This window comes from Cynocephalus volans, chromosome 15 (assembly GCF_027409185.1).
Source record: "Cynocephalus volans isolate mCynVol1 chromosome 15, mCynVol1.pri, whole genome shotgun sequence".
In the NCBI taxonomy this organism is placed as follows: Eukaryota; Metazoa; Chordata; class Mammalia; order Dermoptera; family Cynocephalidae; genus Cynocephalus; species Cynocephalus volans.
In genome coordinates this window covers 61,682,184-61,705,842 of record NC_084474.1, presented here as the reverse complement: position 1 = coordinate 61,705,842, position 23,659 = coordinate 61,682,184, and the positions used below count along the sequence as shown (strand labels likewise).

Here is a 23,659-nt window from a genome sequence, read left to right as displayed (position 1 = left end):
TATGGGAGAAATAATAGTGACAATAGAAAAAACAAGGCAGAGTAGACAAGAAAGACTATTCACTTTTGAGAACACAGTAAAGTATAAAATATGAGATGATGATAAAGGAAAATAAATAAATAATCTGAGAGATGAGTGTAGACACAGAGGACAAAGACTTTGCAAGCCCTAGTGCAGGAAACAAAAATAATAGGTCAAAACAAATATTTATAATTCACTTCCTTAAAATAAAAGAACTTTGAATCTATATAAGAACACGTCATGTCCCAGGAAAAACTGGGCCAGGTAAAATAATGTAGTGTCAACCAAGTAAGGATACTGAGCTTCAAAGATAAAGAAACTCATGAAAGTGAAATAAAATATAATTGCCTCTAAGGGAGGAAAATATCAGGCTATTCTCAGACATCTCCACAGTAAGTCAATGATAAGAGAAAGTGAAACAACCTCTATAACAAAAGTCAAAGAAAGAAACCAAGAATTTTACACCTACCCAAACTGATATTCAAATATAATGGCAACACTCTGGCACACTGAACATAAGATTCTTAAAGAATATTGTTTCCGTGAGACCTTCTCGAGGATTCTCATAAAGAAGTAACTTCAACCACAGAAGTGGGAGATGAAAAATGAATACAACAGTATTGCTGATGAGCACCAAATCTTTAACTGTAGGTGCATCTAAAACACAGATATAAGAGCTGAGATTTGGATGACAGAACAAAGAGTGAGTCCTACGTACCCTGATAGCATAGAAAAAATTACAGCAACAAAAATTAGGAGTGAGAGGAGAAAAAAAGTTCGAGTAAATTAATTGTCCTCATTTTAAGTAACTGTGTGTGGGGGGGGTGTCAAGCTGATAAAGCGATTTATAAAGGATCAAATATATTTAAACTACAATTTAAATACTAAGAAAGATAATATAATTGATTAAAATCTGATGGTAGAGGAAAGAGAAGTTAAGAAAACGAACTTATAAACAATAAAAAATTAATAGAAACTAGGTAAGTAAATGAATAAATAATGGCAGACTACAATTAAACATATTGTCATATCAATAGAAGGCTAAATTCACTCATTAAAAGAAAAGAAATTTTTAGACCAGATCACATTAAAACCCGATTTTATGTTGTATACAAGAGTCATACCTAAAACAAATGAGTCATTGGGCCGGCTCGTGGCTCACTCGGGAGAGTGTGGTGCTGATAAAACAAATGAGTCATAAAGGCTGAAAATTTTTAAAAAATGGATAAATATATTATCAGGCCAGTGAAAACAAAAGAAAGCAGCAGTTGTAATCTTATTATCTGGCAAATTGAACTCAGGCCCCAAAGCATTAAAGCAAATATTTTAATGCTAAAGTATACAATTCATAGTAGTTATGAACACCTAGGCATCAAAATAGCATCAGTATTCAATAATAAAAAAGATAGCATGGAGTTAAAAAGATAGATTTTTTTTCTATATTTTAAAATAAAAAAACAGTAGAAGAGAATTGTAGTGGAAGATTTTAATCAATATTTCATAATTCACAACAACTGATGGGAAGTATAAAAAGGAAATGATTTAGAACAACTAAGTAACCATATACTCACACACTCACATACACAAACACACACACAATTACTAAAAACAGAAAAGTTTCTGTTTCCAAGTGCCCCTGCAACAGTAACAAAAATTAACCAACCAGCCCAGCAGCAGCCACTGAGCTGCCACAGGAAGCTCCCTGGGCTCTCCTAAGCCGGGGTGGTGTGCAGCCGAGGGCCTCAGCCACGCCCCACCAACACATGCAACCAGCCCAGCAACGACGACCAAGCTGCAGCAAGAAGGACCCCAGGTTCCTGAGCTGGGGTGGATGGGGGGGGGACAAGGCCTTTTGCCACATACCCCTGACACCTGCACCCAGCCCAGCAATGACCAAAGCAACGCTGGAAGCCCCCAAGTCTCCCCTGTGAGAATGAGGGCGTGACACAGGCCTCAGTCCCACCCCTCTTCCTTCCTCCTTCTTCCATCCCATTTCCTTCCCCTTTCCCCTCTCCCCCTCCCTGCCAACTGCTCTGCAACAACATCCTAGAATATAAAAAATAATATTAATAAAATTACATTTAAAAAAAAAATAATAACCATATACCAGACCATGAGGAAAACCTAAATAAATCCTAGAAAGTGGAAATAGAACATACAACATTCTGCTGTCCCAAGCAATTAAATTAAAAATTCTAACAAATGTTCAAAACATAGGAAAAAGGACTGAAAAAAGCAAACAAGAAAGGAAAGAAAGTACAAAACTTTATCTTAACAATTCCTGGGTCAAGAAAATATTGAAAGAGAAATTGTAGAATATCTAGAAAAGAATGATAATGAAATATTACCTATTAGACCTACTGAATACAACTAAAATTCATGCTTTGATCTTTACGCTCAGGCAAAAATTCATGGCCTTAAATACAATGCTAATAAGCATCAAAGAAGGAAATAAAGGAAATGAACATTCAACTCAAGAAGATATTAGAATGATAAAAATAGGGCTGGCTGGTTAACTCCATTGGTGGTTAGAGCGCAGCCTTATAACGCCAAGGTTGTAGGTTCAAGGTCCCTGAGCCCCAAAACAAAAACAAAACAAAAAACTCAAGAAAATCATTGAAAACTTAATTTCGGTGATAGCAATTAATTACTTAGAAAGCAGAAAAAATAATATTAATAATATTAAATAAAAATTATAGGAGGCCATTGTTTTTGATTAAGTTTCTATACTAGGCTCCAAAAGACCAGACTAAAAACCAAAATGAAGTCACCCCTGCTAAGTTCCACATCACTTAGGTTGTAGTCTGATCTTTGGACAAGTCAGGAGAAAGAGATAGCCAATTTCCCAAACAGGCCAGTTTAAATTTTCAATAGTTGCCTCTTCTTTAATCCTTACACATGGGAAACAGTAATTAATTATTTTCTTATTGTTCTGTCTCCTGGTCCCCACCTTACAAGGAAAGTAACTTTGAAATGGCCAATCCGCTCTTATTCTTTGCTTCTGCTTTCTACAGCCTTTTCTGTCTATAAAGCCTTTGTCATTTGTGACAGACTTCATAGCATGTCTCTGACTCTACTGGATAGTGTTTCCCGAGTTGATCCTCACATTTGGCTCCTGGGAAGCTTCATAAAGTTATTGCTTGACAGTCTTAATTTTGGTCAAGAAGACACAAAATCGGTTTTTTGACTTAAAAATGTCAAACAGATACAAATATACCATGTAAGAAATAAGGGGAAATTAACTATAGAGAAAATAAAAAGAATATTTAAAGATAATCCATCTAAATCTATGCAAATATATTTGTAATATTCTTCTAAATAAATATAATTTACTAAACTGATTCTAGAAGAGAGAAAAATCTCAAAATACCCTATTACTGTACATTTAGAAACTTATCAGAGAGCTCCCAATCAATAAAACACTAAGCCCAGATATTTTGATGGGGTAAATTAACCTAACTCTCAATAATTAGACAAATCCAGTGCTATTTCAAAAGTCCTCAAGTATACAAAATGAAAGAAAAAAAAATTTTAATTGGTTATGAATATTCATGAGATACAAAGCTGATTGCCACCCCTCGTGCCCATGATGTGAGGGCCAGATTCATACTGGCTGTATCCCCATTACCACAAATTTGTACCTCATGTCCCCCACCCAATTATCCCCAACTTCTCTCCCCCTCCCTGCTAACCACCCACTCCACTTTGTAGCCCAAGGAATGTTCTCTCCCTCTGCAAGTCTAATGTACTACTGTGGTCTGAAAGAAAGTTTTCAAATCCTTTTTATGATTTAGGCATTTAATTAATATGAGTAAAGAGCAAAGACTGCATAAATGGAAAACTACAAATTAAATTGCATTATGAATACTGTTGGAAAATATTAACAAAGATAATGCAGCAATACATTAACATATACATAAAATCTCTAGAAGGCTATATTTTCTGTGGGGAGGCGAACTGGGTGGCTGGGAGACACTGTATATTATTTTATACTTTGTGAACTCCAGATCAGGTGAATGGATCACATATTCAACAATTAAATTTTTAAAATTGTCCTCCTCAAAAAAAAGATTGCATCAAACTTGCTTTTTAAAACATAAGTATTTTTTATGCATCTATCATAAAAGACTTCCTATAAATATTTTTGCTGATCCACAATAAGGGCTAAACCCTATATTTGTGCAGATCTTTATTGGTTCAGTTGACTTTAGATATGTTCCATTCTAGATCCTGAATTATTGCCCTCATTTACAGATGAGAAAATGAAGTACAGAGAAAACAGAGCCGAGAGTAGGACATAAATCTTTTCCTGCAGTCCCAGTACCATTTACCATTTTGACTGCCACTTAGTGTGTGAAACCTGGGCAAGTTCCTAGTCTTCTCCTTAAAAAAAATATATTGTTTTTGTTATTTACTTCTCTAAGTTAGAAGAATGAATTTTTTTCCAAGGGCCTTTAAAATGATTAAATTAGATGGTTTATATGAAATGCTTAACAGTATAGCCTCATTAAGTAGTATGTCTTATCTGCTTATGCAGATAAGGAAGAGCCAGCTTTTGTACTGAGACATCAGGTTTTGAAAAGGTTCATTCAACAAATATTTGTTAGATACCTATTAGGTAGTAGGTACCATCCTAGGCCAAGAAGATACAGCTATGAATAAAACAGACAAAAACTCATAGAATATAATTGCTTCATATAGGTGGCATCAATCAAGTGTGTTGATTTAAGTTTCTGCAGTGGTGGGCAAGATAGCCTGAAAGAGAGCCTCCCCTACTTCTCCAGTCTCCTTTATCATCCACAGAGAGAAGGGGTCAAGGGTACTGGTTCACACCTCGGTGATTCTACTTCTTACCTTCAAATGGTCAAGTGTCATTTGTCTCAGTGACTTTCTGGAGTAGCTGACATTCTGATTCTGTTTGTCCTGAAAACCAACTTCCCAAGGGCACACTTCTAGAACAAATATGTCTCTACCATAAAGTAAATCTCATTTCAAACTACAAGTGGAAATAGAAATTAAACATATAATTTCTGGTCGTTCTGTCATTTAGTTTGTAATACTGAATAAATGCTATGGGGAAAAAAAAAACATATTAAGGATCCATTAGATTAATCAGTTGCTGGGATGCAAAATACATTTTCTTGTCCAGAAAAGCGTTGTGATTGTAGCTTTCCTAGCATGTTTCAGTTGTGCAATTTAAATTACCCTTACATGTAACCAAAGACAACTCAATACTTCTTTCTTGAGACTTCTTGACATTTCGTTTGTTTTATTTAATAGACAAGGATAAATTGAGTTGGGAGAGGAGTTATATTTCCCTATTCAGGGAGCATCTGGATGGATGTCAGTAGTAAAGAAAGCACTCAATTATGTAACAAGTGTGCATTTTCAACCTGTGCAGTAAGGAAGAATTTCTGAAACACAATATTGACATTGTCTCAGTTATTATGCATAAAACTGAGCTCATGTTTTGTATCTTATACTATTTTGGTCATTATCAGATAAGGAAGTACCAAGATTTCCAGGATACATCTGGAGAACTCACCTATGGGGAGCAAAAAACACAAATATGGGAAAACTTACCCCCAAACCCTAAATTCAACAATCCTAAACCCAACATGTACCACTAGTGCTTTCATTTCTTGTAAAAAGGAGTGAGAAATAAAGATTCTGGCATAGAAATTGTTAAGTCATAGCCATTTCCAAAGGCTGTACTGCCAGCCCTTTTCCTTAAGTAAATTACTCTGAGTGAGTTCTCTGTAAACAATTACAAAGATGCTTATCTTTGGTCAGAGTTTCCTTTCACTGATTCAAATTTTGCCATTGAGATGATATTGTCCACAGAGTAACCAGCAATCTTCTATCCTGAGGGGTTGAGACATCTTTCAGATGGCTATAGATCACTCCAGAAGAAAAAGCTTTCCTAAGAATTTTGGATATATATATGTAAAGGTAGCATTTTAGTGAAATAAAGTTCTCGCCCCTCCTGTTCATTTCAGCTTTACACAACATAGTCTAGTAACAAATTTAATTGGTTTAACCAAATGAAAACTGTTACTGGCCCATTAAATGGTCTAGAAAATTTTACTCTGCACTAAGCAGAAATGTACTCTTAAAATTCAAGGCATTATAAAGCTGAATAACTTTTTATTTCTGAAGATTAAGCAAGGACATTAACCATGTTCTAGATTAAGCAAGAATACTTGGAATCTAAGGCAAATAAGGTGTATGTACATGAGGAGTTGGGCAAAATTTGGGGTAAAATAGATATTTATTTCAGTAATTATAAAATCTTGGAAATTTATTGATTATTCATTCTAATGACTGAAGGCTTGAGTTGGGTGCCTGCAAAGTACATTTTAAAAAGCCAAATCCAATTTTCATATCCAGGATAAGAGTAATTCCTCTGTTAGTGACACAAAAATATCATGAATCAAAAGTTTATGCAATAGTGAATCACCAATGACAGGAAAGTTAGCTTTTGATTGAATTTCTAATTCCCAAAGAAGCAGTTGTAATCCATTTGATTACATACTCTACAGCAAGTAATATTACTAATTAAGTTAACCAGATCTTTCTGGCTTCACTTGCAGTGATAATTGGATCTTAGTAATAAGAGACATTTATATACTTATTACCAGTGTCAAAAATAGATGTAAGAGAAAGATAATATTAAACAGATTTGTTTATGTATCTGAATGGTGGTATTTTCTTTTAAAAGCTCTCTTGTACCAGCACAAGAATGGCTGTAAGAATCATTTTATACATTAAATAACAATAGAATTCTATTTTAATGAAAATTAAGATAATAAGCTAAAAGCTCTATTCATTTATCAGTCTATAAGGACTTTATTTTGTAAGGTCAGACAATAATTAATTCAAAATAGTCTTTATAATAATCATGAACATTTATCTTGAGCATAAATGGCTTTAAAAAAATACGAGATTAAAATTTCCAGACTAATCTCTTCTATTTTCCTGACAACATATAATCTCAAACAAAAGTGCCTCACAGAGAAATTGAAAAACCTTTATGACACACGAAATATAAGTTCTTTGATATTATAGGAATGTGCAAATGGCTATTTAAATCAAAAACTATTTTTATAGACTTGGTGATAGGAAATTCTAACTGGTAATTGTTGCTAAAAATTTTTATTCCTAAGAAATTAAATTTGCGTCTCTTATATTGGTAGCATTTCAAATCTTTCAACTGAAGAACAATTAAGTGGATATTTTTATTTTAATCTGTGGAATTTTTCATGATGCCAGTCTAAAACATCTCATTTAAGTAGTTCATTTAATACATCGGTAAAACATTTTGGCATAATTTTATCACTGACCTTTCTTAAAATGATCATGATACAAATACCTTATCTTTTTGCTGAATGGCTTTGTAAATCTGAGCTTGGAGCATCAGTAGCTCGTATCAAATTTACAGTTAGTTGGAACCTGGTGCACACAATCTTAGGACACGGAGACAGCCCAATTCATCAGGGTGATAACCCTCCAAGATACACAAGGTCAACCTGTTTTTTTACAGCATGTACTGTATTACATTACTTTGTTGCTCTTGATACTATGCTATCAATGCTTTTTCAGTAATATAAAAATCGTCAGTAAAAAAAAATTTCTGTGGTACTAGCATCACCTTTACAAAGTAGGTACCAAGGCCTATTCTTGGGGAGAATAAGATTGTTAACCAACATATTCATCTTGTTATGTTGAAAGCTATTTAAAGAATTTTGATATTTAAGAAGAGTAGTCCGTTTTTAAAAGCATTGACATAATCATTTTTTTTTTCTATCAGCTAGCTAGTACTTTCTGACTACTCGGGGCCTTTTAATATTTTATTTTCTTAATTAACATGTATTATTTAGAAGATGGGATGATTAAAACAAGCCCACTTGAGTTCATTAGTGGATGTGTTAGGGATTAGGAACTGGGGAGAACACCAACCATCTTGGGAAAGGAAATGGTTAAAGAATTGGACATCGATACCAAGGAATACTCAATCATCAAAAATCAGGTTTTAGGGGCCAGCCCGTGGCTCACATGGGAGCATGTGGTGCTGATAACACCAAGGTTGTGGGTTCAGATCCCTATATAGGGATGGCTGGTTAGCTCACTTGAGACAGCGTGGTGCTGACTACACCAAGTCAAGGGGTAAGACCCCCTTACCAGTCATCTTTCAAAAAAAAAAAAAAATCAAGTTTTAGAAAAACATTCAGTGACATGGGAAATATTTATAATATAAGATTAAGTGAAAGAGGAAAAGAAAATGTATATAATATCTCAATTTCTAAAAACTAGAGAAAGGTAAATAAATTATTAACAATTATGATCTTTGAATTATGGGATTAATGGGATTAAGGGTGATTTTTATTTTCTCATTTATACTAGAGCTCATTTTCAATACTGTGTGGTTAAAGATACAGGCTTAGAGTTATGTGTTAGTTCTATCACTTACTTTGATGAGTTAAATAACCTCTCTTAAACCTCTTGTTCTTGCATATAAAATGTAGAAAATAATATCTACTCGAGAAGCTTCTTGTGATGCCTCAATGAGAAATAACAGAGTGTTTAGTACTGTGCCTTTTATGTAGTAAGTTCACAAAAATGGTAACTATTATTATGATGTATTTTATTAAGACAGATTTATTACACCTTCAAAATAAAGATTTACCATTTTAAAGATTCCCTGAATACAAAGGATATTAATACAGGGGATATCAAGAGGATAAAATTAAGCACTTTAATTTTAGAAAATTATATATAACAACATTATTCTGACCAATTCTGTAAATCTACTATATCAATATTTATACTATTTTAGAAGCATATGTGATGTGTTTGTATACATATGTGCTGCTTATTACTAGATACTGTATAAAAGTTAAATTGTTATCTAAAACATGTAATTTTTCATTATAGCATTAAAAAGCCATCCCCGCAAAATTTTTAAAGTAGTTATAGACACATGTAGGTATGCAAATCCTTTCAAATTTCTAAAACCTTAGAAACTATTTAGATATAAAAACCAATCCTATAAGTCCTATATAATCATAAATAATTCATGAAGCTCACCACAAATTATTTATAACTCACTGAATACTTGTCAGGGTGATAAAATAAAGGGTATCTTCTAGTAATCTAGCTGAATAACCAGAATTTTAGTTTCTGTTTGAGTTGATAATTTGAAGAGAAGTTTAGAAGAGTGAACTGTGGCTTTTAAACTCTGCAACCAAACCATTTAGAAAGTTTATTATTTTTACAGTAGACTTAGCTACTTGCCAATCCAAAGTAGATTGGCCCATGTGTGGCTGAGGGATAAGATATGAAATTTAAGCTCTCCTCTGCTTTTTTCTTTTTCTCCTCCTTGCTTTGTTAATGGTGGAACAGGGTCCTGTAGAATTAGAACCAGAAACGACCTCACACCCACCATCCATCCATCTATCCATTTATTTTTTCCTGCTGTATTAGTTGAGTTCCTTTAATGAGATATGCACTAGCTGACATGGCACGCTTCTTTAAAATACAAAAGTGAACAAGAAGACAAAGTCCCTGACCTCAGAAGACTTACAGTCTACCAGAAGAACCACAGAATAAACAAATAGACAAAATGAAAAGTAAATGCAGTAAAAGAAATGAACAGAATGGTGTAAAAAGAGAGTAACCATTTTTTTGGGTAGGGGTGAGGATGGAAGATACTTCCCCAGGCAGGATAGTCTGGAAAGTTTCTCTGAGTTGTGACCTGAGGGAGGAAACAGAGCCAGCCAGGAAGAGATAGGGCAAGAGCCTTTCAGACAGAAAATCACAAGGTCTTGGAGAACAATTATGATAAAATATCAAGTGAAATGGGAAGGCTAAACCGATTCATTCATGCAATGGGACACAGTCAAAAGAAGTGAGTCAGACTGATATGCACCAGCACAAATAAATCTCAAAAAATAGTGAATAGGAAAAGCAAGGTACAACATAATGCTCCTCATGATAGTTTATGGAACCCTTAAAAACACAAAATAATGGTATGTATTTATTATATGCACATACATGTATGATAAAAGTATAAAAAATATATGATAATGATAGATACCAATTTTAGGGTTTTGCTTACTTTTAGGGAGAAAGAGGGAAGGAATGAAGAATGGGACTTTATCTAAGATGTTTGTTTGTTTAAAGAAATTTGAAGCAAAAAACTAAAGGGGCGATTGCATAAGAGTCTAATTTTTTACAATTTTCTGTATATTTGAAAAATTTAAAGATTAGAAAGTCTAACAAAACAATACAAATGGAATGGTACAGCCCAAACCTGGCAGATCAAGTCTTTCATAATCTCCTCCATAAATGTCATGAACTAGCTTGTGATCTTGAATGCTGTCACCTTTGGGTACCATTTCAAGAGCCTCTTCAAAACGTTCACAGCCAGTCAATAAGCTGCATGAGCCCAGAAAGGTACTCCCTCCAAGGCTTGACCTGGTCACTCATTTATAGTTGTCTTTGGAATGGACTGCTAAAATACACACTCCCGAGCCAGTATTCACTACCAGCAGTGGGGAGGTTCATTCAGGTTAAAAGGCATCTTTTGGCATCACTCAAGTTCCAAGACATTAGCAAAATAGCACTCTGCTTGTCCATTGAAACTGACAGAGTCTATATACAGCAAACCCTTTAAAAGCAGTAAAGTCCATCCACTTTGTGCAGGTGGAGGTTTCCAAATGTGTGAAAATCTTTTTTCAAACTTACAAGAACCACCTCGTGTAGCACATAGCACCATCTGTAATGTGGAGAAGTTTTTATCTCTTCTCATTTGGATAAAAGTAGTCAGGTCCTGGGTTGGAAATCTGATAAAGTGCAAGTTTCCTTTTAGGTCAAAGAGTGTTAAATCCTTCAGTTCAAGGTGTACATCCTGAATGGCAGAGGATTCAGATGCTACAGTAGAAGACAAATATTTCCAAATACTTTTTAAACTCTCAACTTCTTGTTCTTCCTCTGCTGTGATATCGATAGGTTCATAATACGAGAGCTATACTAGGGTTCCCACAATACCCACACCAAACCACGGGGGAGAGGTTTGATCTTCACAGCATCAGCCTGAGGGCAGCGGGCAGCCCAGGGTCCAGAGCACGGCGAGCAGTGGCAGTGAGTATGGAGGTGGCTGAGCCTCCCGGTGAGACCAAGCTGGTTCCTTCTTCTACAGATGGTATGAACCTAATGTTAAATTCCAATGCAGAAAGTATGATCCCAATATTCAGAAACTGGGAAGAAATGCCCTCGAATGTTATTGGTTATTATCTCTGTGTGGTGGGATTGTGGATGATTTTTGTTTTCATTCTTTGATTCTATATTAGCAGTGTACGGGTTGGCTGGTGAGCTCACTTGGGAAGGTGTGGTCCTCATAACACCAAGATCAAGGGTTTGGATCCCCATTCCAACCAGCTGCCCACAAAAATAAATAAATAAATAAATAAAATAAATAGCAGTGTATCTATCACATGGATTAAGACTGTAGGAAAAGTGACCGACCAAGACAGAAGTGAGTAGTTAGGAGGTTTATTGTGGAGGAAATATGGAAAAAATGTAGCCAAATGGACTAGATGTCATTTTGACAATGCCTTACAGCCTTACCCTCTAGTATGTTCTGCAGTCTTCTTTTTAAATATGTTTGTTCATCTCTTGTTTTCTAAACAACATTATTGAGGTATAATTGATATAAAACAAACTACATTTAAAGTGTACAACTTGCTACATTTGACATGTGTATACCCCCATGAAATCATCATCACAATCACTGATGAGTATATACATCAGCCCCCAAAGTTTCCTTATGTCCCTTTGTCATTTTTCTCTCCCATTTCCTCCCCTTCCTCCACACCACTAATCACTCTGTAGACTTTTATATACATGGAATCAGATAGTATGCATCTCTTTTGGTCTTGCTTCTTTCACTCAGCATAATTATTTTGAGATTCATTCATGTATTGCATGTATTAATAGCTCATTCTTTTTTAGTAATGAATAATATTCTATTGTACAGATATGCCAAAATTTGTTTACCGTTGATGGACATTTGGATTGTTTTCAGTTTTTGGCTATTACAAATAAAGCTGCTATAAACATTCAAGTACAAGTCTTTGTATGGACATATTCTTTCTTTTCTCTTGGGTAAATACAATCTATTTTTAAGCATCCAAAGATCTATTTCCCTTGAGATTATTCTGTAATATAAGAGTTTCCATGGTGAAAATGTTTTCTGTTAAATTAGGCCTAAATTTCCATTTCCTCAAATTGATTCATGTAATTAAATTCATCCTTTCACCATTTGTGTTTATACTTGATAAATATCTGTTCACTATCATCATGCTATTGGTCCCCAAATTGCTAAACAGACCTCATATTCAGGATTCTTGACTTTTTTTTGGATGAGTCCATCTTTTCAGTTTTTAATCTCATGGTTATTCTGATTCTCTGTTATTTAGATTATTCTAGTTTTAGACCTGTCAATTGCCGAGTCCATAAACATGAAAACTGTGTAAGAAGGCAGTTGATCATATACACACACATCTTGTTTTTAATCTCACTGTTAATTGTATTCAATCCAACAAGCATGTGCTGATGGTTCCGAGGTGGCTGACATTGGTAGCAGCAAGATGAAGGGGGCAGACTGGCAGAGCAGGAACAGCAAGAGCTTTGATGCTGACAGATCTGGGATCGAGCCCTGGATCAGCCATTTGTGGTCTTTGAGGTCTTCAGCTAGCAGCTTCGTGTGTCTCAGCCTAGTTTCTTCATTTGTAAATGGAGAAATGAATAGTACCTCTTTCACCCAGTTGTTTGAGGATTAAGTGAAATAACGGAGATGCGATATTCAATATTTCTTCTTATATCCCACCAAGCCCTTCCACCAAAAAATGAGTTAGTCCATCACCATGTCTATGAAGTAGTGCAAACTTATTTGGACCTTTAGTGGACTTTCACTGGAATTTTCCTCTAGTTCACAAAGCCAACCACACTCTTCAGATGAATGTATGGGGAGACCTCTTCACTTGTGGGTCCCTAAGCACTGAGATGGCTTCTGAGGCTGTAGATAGAATCACATTCATGATTTTTTTTCATCTTTCATTCATATCACATTTCCCTCCATTTCTCCTAATCATTGTTTTCTTGTTTTCAGTTATTTAATAAAGAACTGTGATCGTAATGGAAGAAAATGTCTTGAAAATCCAGCTATTCACTGATGAACATTAATTTGTTTACTCAGTTGGAAGCTGTTGGGGCTTTAGGGGGTCTCTAAATAAACCCCCTCTCTCCCAACCAAGTATGGAACATATTTAGAGCTAAGTGTAGGAGTCTGAAGAATGCAGCTCAAAGTATCATTTGTTTTATTAAATTGATGAAGCTGATTCTAGAATATGTTTTTAAGCCTGTGGAGAAATAGGCTTGCTTGTTAATCCTTTATCTTATAGTTAAACTTACCCCCTATTCTCAGTACTGGCAAGCTGGCTAATCACAAGCTTCCCCCACAGGAGCAGACTTCAAATTGCTCAGATGGGAGCAGTACAATGAGCTTTCTGTCGGTGCCTGGCAAATGCCAGGAAGAACAGGTCCCGTGCAGCGTGCCGAGATCCGAGGTCCATTTTTGAAACAACTCAATCAGATGTTTTGTGTGTCCTTCATTCAGGGAAAAGAGTGAATAAGAGGTGGTGGAAACAAAATGTTAACCTAGGTGGATTCCTTGCATGCAGAAACATGAGGAGTTTGGAATAAATTTCTCTTCTTCTCCCCAGGAAGAATGTCCTAAAGATCATGGAGCACATCACCTTTCAGAATCAAGGGTTGATAAGCTCCTGTCGTATTAGGTGGTTACATGAGTCTGTGTCCCTCCATACTATGTCCTTTGGAGTCCGAGTCCAGTTGTCTCTCTTTTTCTATCAGCTCTAGGCAGAGTGCTCAACACCACAGAGTGCAGTGACTTAAAAGTGATTTTGTTCCTGAATAAAGAGGATATGATGAAGAATAAAGATATAGGAATTTGTCCTTGGTTGTTCTGCCAGGAGGGAAAGGACTAATCTTAACAAAACATTTTTCTGCTTTCAAGGCTTTCCCTTGGCATTGGAGGAGACCTCCCCTCACTGTTACGTTCATTGAGAACTTCCAAGAAGGAGCATGTTTCTTTTCCCTTTGCACATGAGGACAGGCCTTTCAGTTTCACATAACTCTTAAAAAGGAGACAAGAAGATAGAAAGGTTTAAAATCTGCCAATTTCAACGTTTGAAGCTTCCATGCAGTTCGCTCTGCTTTAGTAGTTATCAATGGATTGCAGGCCAGCTCCATTCTGGAGAAAGGATGCTTGTCTGTTAAAACATTGTTTCTCTGTGTGGGTTGAGCCATCTGATTTCAGCTTTTTCTTAATCCTATTTCAGCGCTGGTGTTCTATAAGGAAGGTTATAATCCTAAAAAGTGTTTTAATAAGAAACAGGAAAACAATCAGTGCTTTGATCGAGAATAATTTTCCCTTGTGAAGCTATGATCTTTAAGTTTCAAGAGTCTAGTAATAACTATCATGCAAGGATAAGCATGTGGGTTATTTCTATCCTCTGAGGATCAAATGAGAAAAATACAAATATTACTGTGATACATCGATTTTGTATCAAATTGAAGAACGGGAATGTAGAAGAGAAGCTAAATTCTAATCATTGTATTATAATCATAGTCCATATTACATGTTATATAGGAAGAGAGATTATTTTGATCTGAAAAGCAGGTTTTTTGGGTTTTTTTTTTTTTGTAGCTTTCTTTCTTCCCTTCCAATTTTCTTACACAATTATAGGACTTATACAGAGATAAATCATTTTCTGCTAATTTCCTGAATGTTATTCAATAAAGAAATATGATTTTCATGTTTGTGATAACCACCTTTAAGGATTAAAATAGTGCCAACTCTTTTCCAAAATTAATATTTTCTATTATCCTGCTTTACTTTCTCTCTCTCTGTCTCTATCACACACACACACACATGCACATAAACAACAACAAAAAATAAATAGGTATATTGTTGTCATAAGTATAAAATGGGTCATATTTTATTTACATCCATCAAAGTATTCTCCGTTTTGTTTCCATGTCTCAATCCTGGCTCATGACATTCATACAAATGCAAAGAAGTTCTGCATTATATCTCCTAATGTCACATTATGCTTTTGCTAAGAAAGAAAAATCACAACTTGATATATAGCATTAGCTCATACATCAATTAAGCCTCATCTAAAATGCTTTGGTAAGTTCTAATTGCTCATTTATAAAGTCTTTGGCAAAAGCAACATCTCAGATGACAGGCATTAATGACTTACTAGAAGTACAAAAAAAGTTACGATCTTTTTCATGATTCAAAAGCAAACAAATCTCAGGTTTTCCCCAGAAAGAGAAATATGATCTGTTTTAATGTTTTCTGTACTCACTAATTGTTTTAACTATAAGAAAACATTGATTTAAAGAATTCGGAGTCACTTATGTCATGGGTACTTCCCCAGGCCAATTAAGCCTGGGAATTTAGTTGGGATACAAAATAAGAAGTCATCTATTTTTCAGTGGGGTTGCTCCATCTTCTCCAGGGTCTTATTTGCTTCTAGCTACCAGATGATCCTAATTAATCTTGCTTCCCAACTTGTGCCCAAAGAGACCACATGCCACAATCCAAATAGCTTCCTAAACCATGTGGTTATTGAAGAGATTTCCCCTGCACAGCTGGGAGGCTTCCTCCTCTTTATTTCTACCACTAGCTCTCTTGCTCTTGCCTGACGAAGAGGACTCTACTACAGTAGTGCCTCTTTGCCTCTGGGGCAATAACAAGCTTAAGGATGGAACCAAGATGTCTCCCTCATCTGTCATTCACCTAGGCAAGTGCAGATTCCTTCTCTTCCTGCAGCAGACAGAGGAAGTCCCTGTAGAATTTAATTTGATGAGACTGAGCTGTAGCCTTGAGCTATCAATTCACTCTTCCTACTTACCAGTGGGGGGATCCAGAAGCCCCCTGAAAACTGCTATTTTTCCTCCTTCTTCTATCTGGTATTTCCCCAGGGTTCAGGCAGCTTTTTTTATGTAAGGCTGCCATCTCTCTTTGAGGCAGTCAAAGTATTTACTCCAGCTAAGAGAAAATACATTCTCTAACAGAGATGTCATTGACTCTGTAAAGAAGTGTCTTATGTCTTCCTAATACTCTTGAGTAACAGAAAGACTATATTTACTACACTTTGTTAGCAGTGGGGATTGTTTGAAGATTAGAAATGCTGTCCCTTATTAATAGGAGTTTCAGTAGCAGCCCAAACATCACCACACTGTTCATGACTCAGAACTTACACTGGAGAAACAGAGAGATGGTAGTTGAGACACGCTTATATATTAATCATTCTTAGGCACAGTCACTGAATTGCAGAGAGGTATTTTTTGGAAATGAATAATTGAAAATCCTGGATTTGAGTACAGTCTGAATTCAGTGGAAACAATTAAATTCAGACACTATTATATGTTGTATTTGAATTACAACAATTAAATATTTAGATGGTTTCATTACTCACAGTTGTTACAATTTCTGGTCTTATTAACATCATTAACTTTCCTTAGATCTGTTTTTCTTCAGAGTTTGAAATTTCTTAAGAATATTTCTCATTAATCTTGTTAATAATGCGAATACTACTATCATTTATTAGCAACCTTCCCTGTTAACCTTGCTAGTTACTACAACTACTAATTCAAGCAAACATTTATTGCATTCTTGTTATGCAGTCAACTCAACAGTTTATGTGCATTACCACTTAATTCTCACAATACATTTTTTAGGTATGTATGGTTACAATTCTTATTTTACAGATGTGGACTCTGCAGCTCAGAGAAGTTAAGCAGTTATGGTCACACAGCTATAAAGAAATTGGACCAAATCTCAGACTAGAGTATATCTGACAGACTCCTTATTCTGAGGTCATAAACCATTATATAGCACCTGCATTTCAGTGTACATATTATGTATGTAAAATATTAGCAGATTCAATTAAATGTATCTATTAATATATACATGTATGAATAATAACATATGTTTTCACCTTAATTCCAGTATCTGCTTAATTGGTTTATGAATAATTGCTATATGTGCCATTCAGAAAATTGAAACAACAATCTTTGTCTTTTTGTTTTTCCTTATAGGTAGATTTAAATAGTACTTTCTTGCAAAAATCAAGATTTTACAGGCAAAAAACCCATGAAGTTTTACTCAATGTTTAGTCATTTTTTTCTGCTTCTAATACTAGATAAAGCATTAAGCACATCCCTGAAGAAAATCACACCCTCAAATTGTTCTTTGAAGATTCCCATTATATTTTTTCCCTTTCCCCTCTCCTTTCACATTCGTTTGGTTATTCCATCTAAATATTCTCAATTGCACACATTTAAAAAGAATTATCATATGTCAACAGTGCCCTTAAGTATGTTCTGAGCTCTCAGCTCTTAGCACTCTTGCTTGGCACATAGTTGGTGATCCATAAATATTTGTTGTATTTTATTGAAGCATAATCTAAACATGGAATTAAATCTTTCTTGCAAAATTGTAAATAGACAAAAGTCAATCTCTTTTAGGAAAACACCCAAATATTTATTTAAATATGCTTATTTATTTATAGCACATTTTTGGAAGTGGTTTAAGTAAATATTCCTAAACAAAAATTTATAGATAGTAACCAATTTTCGTTATTTAATTCTGCTACTTTGCCTTTGGTCAATGTATATGCAATACGACTTTAGGATAGTCAACGTGTAATAAATCTGGCTCACTTGTAAGCATAAATCTGCTTCACTGAAATGTATGAGAATATGCCCAAAGTTATTTTATTTTAATTTATTTGAACTTCACAGTGAATTCTATTTAGTTTAAAGATCAAATGTTTGGACACTCTGATTTTTATGTCGTATACACATGCCATTTTTAATCTGCACGTACCATTTTTTTCCCTTAGCTAAAACCAGAAATGGAAAAGGCAAAAATACCGTGAGAACAGTGGTTTTCTTGTGGTATTTCCAGCTCATTGGAAGTGGAGTATACTGGAAATCACAGGAGACAGGCTTTTCCCAGGGGGCTCTAAGCCCAGCAATGCTAATCCGAGAGGTTTGGTTTATTTAAAGCAATCCTTTAGGCTCGTCTATCACTAGCCTCAAGTCTCTGAATAAAACCCCCAGCAGTCCAAGCAATTATACATGCTTTCTGGCAGTCTTCTCACTCTTTGTGAAGTTATTGTCCAAATGCAGAAATGCTTTTCTTTCAACAAATGTGTAATGGGTTTTCATAACTCTGAAAGATGGGTCTCCAAGCATAAGTTCTCTTTTCGTATTCTGCGTGGATGTTTGAATCACCTCCTGAGAGCAGAATGGAAGACATACTCCTTTTCAAACCTTCAGTGGTTTAATTTCTTCCTCTTTTAATTTAATTATTGTGACATGACACCATCACCACCAACACTAAAGCAGGGCATGAGTCATAATTTAAAACATCAAGGATGTGAGCAGTACATTTGAAGTTTCTCAGTCACGAATATTTCTTTCAGTTTTTAAAAAAGTATGTTTTTATTTTGGCCAAAGAAAAGCAATGGAAGGCTAAAACATGTACATGGTTAGAAGGAAATTAAATTTGTCTCAATAAATATTTCCTAAGCACCTACTCTGTGGCAGGTTCTGAGGATTCTAAAATGAATACAAAAGCAGTTGATATTTGTGAATGTTTATTGTTTTCCAGGGGGTCTTCTAGGCCCTGGAACTGTGTTATCTCATAGAAGTCTGACTACAGCCTGCAAGGTAAGCACTCATGTTGACCCTATTTTCCAGAGAACATTCAGGTGAAGGGAAATTAACTAGTGTACTTAAAGCCACACAGGTAGAAAATAGTAGCACCAAGATTCTAAACCATGTCATGTACCTTTAGAAACTATGCTTTAATCATATACTGCCCCCAAATATTGGCATTCTAAGGTGGAAGACAGATGGACAAACTGACAGCACAATGTACCATGATATGAGCCATAAAGTATGGTCAAGGTATGAAGTAACACTCTGCAGAGCTGGAGGGTAGAGAAAAGAGTCAGGTGAGACTTCACAGAAGAAATGATATTTGGGAGGAGCAGAAAGGAGGAAATGGAGTTCACCACATAGAACAGCTTAGCAGAGAGATAGGATGGGGAAACCCTGTCCATGAGAGGAATAGTATGTGAAATCCATGGACACATGAAATAGCAGGGTGATGTTGTGGAAACCACAATTTATGTGGCATTTCTGTAGCACTGGGCATCAATGTGGAGGGAGGTAGAAGGAAGTGAGTCTACAGATCTAGGCAAGTGCCAATTCATAAGGGTCCTTGGATGACATGCTGAGGAGTTTTAGTGTTTCTCAGGTTCCCCTTCAATGTGCCCTTATAGACAGAGAGAAATAAACCCTGAGGTTGTGGCACTGTAGCCCACAGGGTCCAAAGTCCTCATATGGAAAAAAGTTGTGAAGCCTCTGGTTTTGTTTCAATTTATGCAAGTGTGCATTCAATGACATAATGCAGCTATATTTCTTTTGATATGTAAATTATTGTTCTACATAATTTCTCACTCAAGAAAATCGATGCTTTAGGATGACTTGCATGCTTCATTTTTGAAAAAGTACCTCTTGACATACCGTGTTTGAGAAGCTCAGCTTAAGATGTTGGCAGAGCAAAGGCAAGGCAATGATATAATCGCATTTGCATCTTTGAAGGATAACTTTGGAGGGGTAGAGAGGAGAGGAAAATACTCCAGATCAGACGAGAGTTGAAGGCCACACCAAGGCAATGACAGTGGTGATGAGGAAGAGAGGAGATTTTAGAAACATGTCTTAGGATAGTTAGCATGGGCTAGTTATCAAATGAATATAAGGGATATTGGAAAGGTCAAGGTGGGGCTGCATGTCAGTTAATGACAGGGCGATCTCAGCAACTGAGATGGGGAATATCAGAAGGAGAAAGACTTTCCTAGAAGTTATAAGAACTTCATTGTAAAGAAATCTCAAGACACCCTATATACATGACTATTAAGAACATGAAATTCTCAACATTTTCACATTTAACAAAATCTCACTATATTTTTCTTAATTCTCCTTTATAGTTTTTGAAGGTCTTTCATCTTGGAATTTGAAAATAATGTATGTATTTTTTTAATTAGAAAATTCATAGATGGTTATTATTTTTAAAAAACCCAGAAACAAATAAGTGGTAGTGAGGATGTGGTGAATTTTGAAATCTTATGCATTGTTGGTAGGAATGTAAAATGGCACAGCTACTATTAAAAACAGTAAGACATGAAGTTCCCCCCAAAATTAAAAATAGCATTATCATATGATCCAGTAATTCCACATCAGAAATATACCCAAAAGAATTGAAGGCGGGAACTTGGACAGGTAGACATATTTTTGTACATTCATGTTCATAGCAGCATTATTCACAATAGCCAAAAGGCGGAAGCAACCCAGGGGTCCATCCACAGATGAATGGATAAACGAAATGTAATATATACATACAATGGAATATTAGTCAGCCTTAAAAAGACTCACGACTTAAAAAGCTTTACAAAGTCTTAAGAAACTTTAAAAAGTGATTAGCTTATTTTATTTTTTTTTAATGTTCTGGTGTATGCAGCTGTGATAAAGCAAAAAAAAAGTCAGCTTTCTCGAAGTTGTTTATTAAATGATTGATCACTTCCCCAATAATTGTGAGGCTTTATTTTTAATCACCAATCAATTTCACACTTACATAAGGGAGTATTTTAGAACCATGTCTTCTGTCACATAAACCTGTATGGATGGAGAAGCTACGTTAAGCATAATAGCTAAAAATATTGGCTTTGAGTGAAGTGGCTTGTGTTTAGTCCCAGATTCACACTTTCTGGTTATGTGGACTCGGGGAACTTATTTAATCTTTATTAGCCTTGGTTTTTCTATATACAAAATAGACAAAATGACCTTAGTTACTTTATACGATTGTTGTGAGTCTTGGAAAGGAAAGCCTTGCCAAGTACCATGCATATAATTAGTGCTTAATCAATGTTAACTACTATTGTTTGTTATTAGTGCACTGTGATTTGGAAGATATTTATCTGTATATATATCTTGCTAATCTGTCTTGACTCCATCATAACGTATTTGGTTCTTACAATTTTCAAGAGCTTCATTATAGGGAAGTATCAAGGCAGAGACCATAACTGTGTAGTTTGCAGAGCTCTTTTACATACGTTATTGATTTCCTTTTGATCCACACAATAACTTTATGATAGAAGATAATTCTCCCTCATGGAGATGAGAAAACTCTTAAAGGTCACAAAAGTTTTAAGGTGAAGACTTGGGCTTTTGCTAAAAGCATCCGACTTCCAAATTGAATGTTTTTTTTCTGATTTATCATGCTGCCTTTGGGAACAGATTCCATACCAGAATGTCTTATATCAAATAGCTTTGTAAAACTGTGGCCACCATACTTTTATTTAGGAAAGTGTTTATTTTAAGCATGAAAATAATCTGTCCAATGCTTCTAGGGCAGTCCAGACTACCTAGGAGATACTAGATATTGTAGTGGTCTCTTCAATCTTTCCTGTTCATACTTTAGGAGATAAAGGTATTTCCTAAATGCCTATATATCTATTTATTTATTTGTTTATTATAAATATTTTCCTATTTAGTAAATATCTCTATCTCCTAAATATGAATAGGAAAGATTGAAGAGACTACTGCAATAACACATAATGTAGCAGGTGCTTGACTTATTCCTATATAAAATTTCAGGAAGATTAAGGAGTCTTACTGTGAAAGTGGTGTCAAAAATAATTATAACACTTGACTCAAGACAGACATTCTTCAGACCTCTTTCTATCTTGTGGGAGTTTTCTTGGCAGCCTGCTCTCATCACAAAAAGGTGTTGTGAGAGGAAAATTTTTCTCTGAGCAGCTAAGTTGTACTGAAATTCCCAGAGAGGGAAAAAGTATGTTTAAAGTTTTTCTTGGTTGTTAAAAAGTACCTTTTTACTTAACATAAATTGGCCCTTTCCATCTTTCCTGCCCTGGTTTGTCATGTTAACCTAACTTTTTACTATAAATTGAATGCTTCAACCAAATTACACATAATAAACAAATTATTTTATATGCTTAAATCATTATTAATCATTTCGAATTACAATTACATAAAAAGTACTATTTCTTGCCTTTATTACCCAGAATTAGCTGCATGTGGGAATGTAATGCATGGCTTTAAAAAAGTACCGAGGTTTCGCTGAGGATGCCAGTTTCTGATTTAATTAGTCTAGGCTGTGGCTCAGGCACGGGTGGGTGATCTATTGTGCAGCTAAGGCTGAGGATCCACCACTCATTAAATGTTCAACATGCAGCCAACCCCTGGAGGCGGTGTGGGGGCTACACTCAACTGGAAGCCAGTCCACCAGGGCTCTCAGAGCCTTTCTAGTCAGTATCCTAATAAAAAAAATAGAGGTGTTAGACTTTTCTTCCACCTTTCAGATTTTTCAAAAAAATTTTATGAAACTCTAAAGCAGAGTACCAAGAAATTCAGGCACTTCAGATGAACAGGATTGCATATCAAATGAGAAGAACTTGGAGACATGGCTATTTAGGCAGAATAAGAAACATACTCAGTATATCTTTGGAATAAAACTTTTGGTATGAAAAATAAATAAATAAAGTGTCTATGGCTGGATTCAACTGCAAAGCTGTAATTTCTTAACCTGACAGAGTATATTGATTCACGCAGCTATGTCACTTAATTACTATAGTGGACAGTTGTTTTGGTTTGTTTTGTTTTTACTTCTCAGCTTGTATTCACTCTTCTTTTGATACCAGTAATCATATTACCTTCTGAACTCTGTTGCCTTCTGAAGAACGACCCCTTTTACTCCATGTTGCTCTGTTAGCATAACTTCCATCTCTGGCTCCAGGAATCAGCATGTTTTCAAGCCCAGTTAAGCAGAGTATCTTATTCTCTTTGGCCAGAGTGATTACTTCAAGAATTGGCATTTGGCACAATTCAGAGCTAATGGCATTCAGTAAGGATTTTGCTGGGACATCAGGGAGAGAAAGAAACTCTTTTCTACTGGGCTTGAGAGAACATAGACCTTGCGCTATTGGCAGCCCTGTTACCACCAAGAGCAGTCGGGAGTGAAGCAACATACAAGAGGGCAGAGCTGAGGACTGGAAGGAAGCTGAGTCCTGGGGACTTCATTGGAAACCCTGGATCACAATGACATTGACATTAACCTTTTGCCTTGATTGCTAAACACTTATTAACAATTCTTCCAAAGATCTTATAGTATAAAAGATAATATAAATTGGCAATTATGACACTGTGTGATAATTATTAATTAAGTCAAAGCAAGGTGCTATAGGGGAAATTAGTATGCTTTGGAAGGGTCAGAAAAATTCAGAAGTGGATTATACATCCTGGTTGAGTCCTAAATGAAGAGAAAAAAGTAGTAAATATTTGGGAAGAGGAGGATGGGGAATAGAGGAAGGGATGGATGCAAATGATTCTCACCAGGAGAACAGCCTGTGCAAAATCCCAGAGACTAGAGTAAGAATGTTTAAGTAACATCAAA

At 35.4% G+C, this 23,659-nt stretch overlaps 1 pseudogene; it reads right to left on the bottom strand.

Annotated features, from left to right (window-relative positions):
* Nucleotides 1-10,295: 10,295 nt before the first annotated feature.
* On the bottom strand, nucleotides 10,296-23,081 carry LOC134363696 (pantothenate kinase 3-like; annotated as a pseudogene).
* Between the last annotated feature and the right edge of the window lie 578 nt (nucleotides 23,082-23,659).